This window comes from Prorops nasuta, unplaced genomic scaffold, assembly GCF_024137725.1.
Source record: "Prorops nasuta isolate Cenicafe-Biocafe unplaced genomic scaffold, Cenicafe_Pnas_1.2 PNAS00015, whole genome shotgun sequence".
Classification (NCBI taxonomy): Eukaryota; Metazoa; Arthropoda; class Insecta; order Hymenoptera; family Bethylidae; genus Prorops; species Prorops nasuta.
In genome coordinates, this window is record NW_027116812.1 from 5,687,471 (window position 1) to 5,693,776 (window position 6,306).

A 6,306-nucleotide genomic window follows, 5' to 3' on the forward strand; every position below is an offset into this window, starting at 1 on the left:
TATTTCCAAGATACGATTAGTACTGCATATTTTAACTTCCAGTTATGACTTTCCAGTTACGAAATGTCTTATTGCTTTATCGTCACTTTATTATAATTGACACTGGAATATCTCAAAACTGCCAAAAATAATCCTCATACGTCTTACGGTCAACTCCATAAAAACTACAAGTAGCTTATTTATCGCGTTAGTAAAGTTTCCTCAAAGACATTGGATTATTATAAATAATTTGCTTAATTTATTATATAATTATACATATATATATATATATATATAAACATATCTGATGTGTATTGTGTTAGTAGCTAAAGGGCATGGATGCAGGGCGCATTACTTGTTGGAATATAAATGATGCGATGCGATGAAGAAAAGTGCATTAATTAAATTGGCAAATAACATTCGTGCTTACGCATCGGCTGCTGACTAATGACGGGCGCGTCAGTTGTTCGATCCTTGTAAGCGCGCTCGCGCGCGCTCGCTAACATTTGGCCACTGCGAACGCGGGTATTTGCATTAAGCCGTTATCCCAGAGCACACTGTCATAAAACATTGTCAAAATCGCATTTCGCAGCCAGATTCTCTATGGTAATCGCGTTTAATTTGAATTGGATTGCTCTCACCGGAAGGTTTAACGTTACGCTCATAAGAGGAAACTGCTGACCGCGGAGAATGAACAATTATCATAATTGTCTGTGCTCGCAAGATGGAATTTGTCCCGCTCGATTAACAATTTCATATTCATTCTTGAAGACAGTCCCATTGTGAAATAGCTTTGCCACAAGAGATCTCTCTTTCTCCACCCCTCTCTCTCTCTCTCTCTCTCTCTCTCTTGGAATTACAGGAGTTACGAGATATGCAATGGTTGGTTCGGTATTTTAAGAAGAAGAAAAAAGTAGTGGCGATTTTGTTTATTGTAAGGAAAAAATGGTTATTCGAAGCTGGAATAAACCGAGCTTATGGCAGTGGATCCGAGAGGATGTCGCCGTAGCTGAAAAATGAAGGCGATATATTTCCTCACGTTTCCCTCAGAGTCTGCTAACCCTTCGATGGAAGTTGATGTTATGGTGGGCTTTGCCGTGCATCGCGCGTCCCTCGGCTCCCTAGGGACTACAATACCGCCGCCCATACAGTACCACTAGGGAATGTATTGAATATAAAAGTACCTAAGTAGATAGCTACTGGAATAACACGCCATCGCTACTGCCTTCGAACCCTCGTGTTGAATGTAAACGAATAATAACCCCGAATTACTCAAGACACCCGGAAACCCAAAAGCCCCACGTCAAATTCCTCCCTTCATCCCTCTCCCTCTCTAAAAACTATTACATCCCTCGGTCACGAAATAATTTCACTCCCTCCTGTTCGGACAGAAATAATGGACTAATGCCTGACCCAGTCAGTCCGTGTAAGTATGTGTATAAATATGTGTGTGTACGTGGATGTGTACACAGCTCGACATACCAAAGTCTATTTTTCCATATTTTTTTTACGGATTACGCGAAACTTGACTGTTGGCGTGTAAAAACATAAATACTATCGAAGCGGAAGTTTTCGTGATCGTTGCAAATACGCGAGCAATGTGGCTGTAGCAGGGGGGGAGGGGGTTTATGCCAATTAGAAACATTAATTGCAAATTAAACAGAGATCGAGGGAATACAGTGCTGAAGTAATTATGCCACGGTAATCTGTGGTTGACCACTCACCGACTGTACTACCTGTACCTGATCATAAACCTTGCTGCGTTATATGCATCCATTTGCAGTTGGTCTGAATAACGCATGCTACGTGAATAACGCGTATACGTGAATTCATCAAGATGATCTGCTCTTCCGATTAATAATAGCCGCAAGTCAACCTCTATATAGGATGACATCTCTATATCAACTATAAATCACTCGGCCCATTAAACCAATCCAATACTCAATTTAATTTACATATAACCAAAACTTACCAATCTTTAAGCCATCCACACTGCGAATTGACCTCGAAAGAAGACTTTTGGAAAGCGATGGAATTTTTGCGTTAGCCAATCATATTCCAACTCGCTGTTTTTTGCCTCCCTCTGTTCGAATGTACAAATAGGGGAGCTTTGCTGCAGGAGAGTTTTTCACTCGCGAGAAGTAAGATCGTGGATAGACGAAGCTTCAAGTGGTATTCTGTATTAACGAATTCTATTATGAGAACAGTTACGGGGATGGTACTGGCGTTATTGATGAGCTCGGGGAGCAACAGCATGCATTAAGGCCTCACGGTAACTTCACTTACCCCATTTTTCAACCCAGTTTACCGTCAAACGTTGTTCTCGAAATTGTTTCGGTTGAAACTATCGCTTTCTCCTCTCATTCTCACTCATGCAAAATCCACAAATATAATAAGTATCTATGTAATTGTGGAAAACTGTTGTATATATATATATATATATATATATATAAAGGGGAATAAGACTTCCGATGTAAGAAATCGCGTGGTGAAATGGCGATTCATAACGCGAGACTTATTCATTTCGAGAGGCTTGGAGAACTCTGATGGTTCCGGTGGAAAAACGACTAAGTAGAAAAGTAGCAGGACTCAGGATAGAAGCATCCAAACGGTAGGGTCATTTCTCGATGACGGTACCCACGGGAAATCTCGTGATCGAATCTCACTCTCTGTGCGATTGCCACTTTGCGGACGATCGATTTCACCGAGCGTCTACAATGTTCCATTTAATACGAGCCGCTTATAACAATATTATAATTTCAGCCAGTTCGATCGCAATCGTATCGTATTATTATCGGATACTTGGAGCGATTAAAGTATAAATAAAGAAACTCCGGAAAAGCGTTCAATAAAACACAAGATCTTTATACCTAGATATATATATTTCTCTCGGTAAATCTCTTAAAACTGATGCGAGAATACACAACTCGTAGAAACTATATATATATATATATATATATATATGTTTTGTCAACACAGAGCTTTATTAATTCCAGCTACTTAAACAATGGTGCGCGTGTTATCAGATGGAAGAATAAATACTGGCTTTCGCGTTGGAATAATTCAAGGATTACGTTTCGTAAAGCACTGTAAGATCTATTTGCGATCGAATAAGTTAGCGTGTGCGACAATTCAGCAGTGAGTTTTAATATTCGGGTCGATTAAATATTATAAAAGCAAAATTCCATGCATGCCAGGAGTATCGTGCACGTGGGTGTTGGGAAGTGTGGAAGGTCGAGGGACTGGTTGAGTTCATTGGAGAGAAAGGGAAGAAGGGAGTGGAGGGGAGGGGTAGTAAGATGGAGAGCGAAGGGTGAGAGAAATGGAGGGTGGGTGGTAATGGGTAGGAAAGAGGGTTACATAGTGACGGGGGATCGCGAAAGGGGACGGCTTCCATCATATCGACCATACCTATTTGGCCGCCACTCTATACCACACTATACTGTAGGAAACACCTGAGTCCACTGAAACCCCTCTCAGCACTCATTGTTAGACAGCTATTACTCCTTAACTTTATTGCAACTACCAGGCAACATGCGCAAACAAAATATCCAATCGCTAATTCCCCTCCTCGAGGGAACACCGACGGAAAATTGAACAACTTGTAAATCACTGCTTGGCAGAACTAACCAGAATACTCAATTTTCTCAGCACTCGCAGCGCTAAATGTTCCTCGCTGGACTCTCGACGTAGAGCTATAACCGAGCGATTAGCCTATAGTCGGGGAGTCTGGATTATTAAAAAAGCACGGACTCTCTAACGAGTATATATACATACATATACAGCATACACACACACACACACACATATATATATATATATAGTCATTTAATCGATAGCCATATAGTTTCAAGCGCATTCCCCGAATATTCGTGCAGTAGCATCTCTTGGTCGGTTAAATTCTTAATTAAGTTCTGCTGAATTATATCGGAAGTACCGGTAGTACGGCAGATTTATGAGGGCGAGAGGCATAACGAATGTGCCAAGTAGTCGAGTTAATTCAGTGGTCAGAAAAGGGCAGGAGTTGTTGGAAGAATCTCGCGTGGTTATTTTTGTGCATTAGAGGGAAAGATGAGGATGTTGATGGGTTGGGGGAGGGGGAAGAGGGGAATCGCGCGGGAGTGGCTGGCTGAACATTAGATTTGGGTGTTAGGCCGGGTATTCCGGCGGAGATGGCATAGTCATCCGGCAGAAAATCCCCACGCTCGTAACCAGGGTAGGCATTGGCGCTGGAAGTAGTAACGCTAAGCTTGGCGGGAGATGCTGCCTGCGGTCTCCATAAACAGCGCTTATTCCATCCAAGGGCGCCAGTAACCCCTTGTTCCCCTGTTCTTCGCCGTCGAGGGTTCTGATGCACCAACAGACCTAACCTCGATGCTCCTGGGACCTTCCAACTGCTCCCCGTTACACCTCCCTCTTTCTCTCTCTCTCTCTCTCTCTTGCTCTCTTACTCTCGACTTTCCATTCCCCACAGGAATATCTTTCTTTGCATTACCCACTAAAGTCCAAACACCAGCCGCGACATGTCTACCCAACGACTGTCTTCCTTCTTTATACGCAACGTCGTTCCACGCACTCACTACACACTTCGAATCCCACGAAAATACGTCCCACGCTCTCTAACCCTCTTCTTATACACGCGGACTTTCATATAGTCTCGCTGGAAAGCTGCCTCGTGAAACAAACCTGAAACAAATTCTACGCAACAGCATAAAATGAAATTTCACGGTGCGATAGAAAAAGACACGCGGAATATTTTATGTTTATCAGTGTGGATACAGCCAGAGTCATCGTATATGTATGTATATGTATAGTTATTTGGACGAAGGAATTAAACGTGGCAATGGAGAGAATTCGTTATTGGACCTTCGGAACGATTGGCAGGGGCTGCCAGGGTGATATTATGAAACGATGATCGTATATATCCTTAGTGATGATGATTCCCGCACGAATCGGCAGATTAAAAGAAATGAGTTGGCATTACAACACAGAGGGTTGCGGTAATATCGTGCGGTGATGTAGTATATATATATATAATCGATGGACGGGAGGGTGAGCATTAATCGGTTATCAGAAATACAGCGAGCGGAGGCTAGGAGGCTACGTTTCGGCTGACAGCGGGATTCCGATGAGGCTTTTCAGCTGGCCCCGCCGGGAAATCTAGAGCAGCAGAAATGAGCCATTGAGGGTTCGCTGCCAAGACGAGCCTCGCGGTTGGCATCAGCACAAGCAGGCGCGGCGCAGGTACAACACGAAAGAGGAGGCTAGGTTCTAGAATGGATCGATCCGAATGGCAGGTCAACCCCCCGCGAGCTACTCGTGCTATGTTGCACGTTATTTTCCTCTTATATACGCCATCAACAACACTTACCATTCAACAAACCCAACCACCGATCGATGTTAACACCTCCGAATCTCTATATATATATATATATATATACCAGTGACCCACTCGGATCCGAGCCATTGTTCACCACATCCCTCCCCTGTGCATTTTATCATATCGAACTAACAGAAACGCGCGTGTGGCCTTGTTCGGCTGAAATTTGCGCGACAAGCAACACTCGTCATTCGGCGAATCCGAGAAAACCCCCAGGATTAATGATGAGTCCGGGCCACGTCGCTTCGACCGAAAATCTTCCATTTTTCTTCCTTACAACATTCGGCCTCCTGTGTAAATCCGGTTATAAGCTCCATTTGTCAACAGTCGCCCAAAATATGGTACAGAATTTGCGCATGTTGCTCGCTGGAATGCTCGCTGCTCTTGTTGGAGAGAAATAGAATTTAGCTTGTTTATTGGATGTTACAAGTTTGCCGAGGAGAGGTTCTCGAACATTTTATAGGCTTTGAGTATTAATTGGATCTCGAGATAGTTAGAATGGATCGATCCGAGTGTGCCAGGTCAACTCTCGGCTGGCAGTTCGCTGGCAAGCTGCACGTTATTTTGCGATTACAACGTATAGCGCAGGTGTATATAAGCAAGAAATCTGGCAAAATTACCAACGACTAATGCTCTTTTCATAGCGCGATGGATCTCGGCATTAGGCTAAGCAGGCAATCAGCCGTGTATGTGTATATACTATATATATAGGAAAACTCGTCGGAACCGAAGGGAGGGGGGGGGGAATGCTTAATTTATGTATTCCCGTATTAGGAGTTATTAATGCATCGGGAATGGAAATTGAAATTTATTAGCACGCAAAATGGCAATCGAGCAGGAGGCACGATTAATCCACGGCAATTCCGAGACCACTGGGGTCCCCGATTGGAGAGCTGCGAATTGCCCGACCTTAGTTCATGAAACGATCCTCTTTTTTCACCGCGATA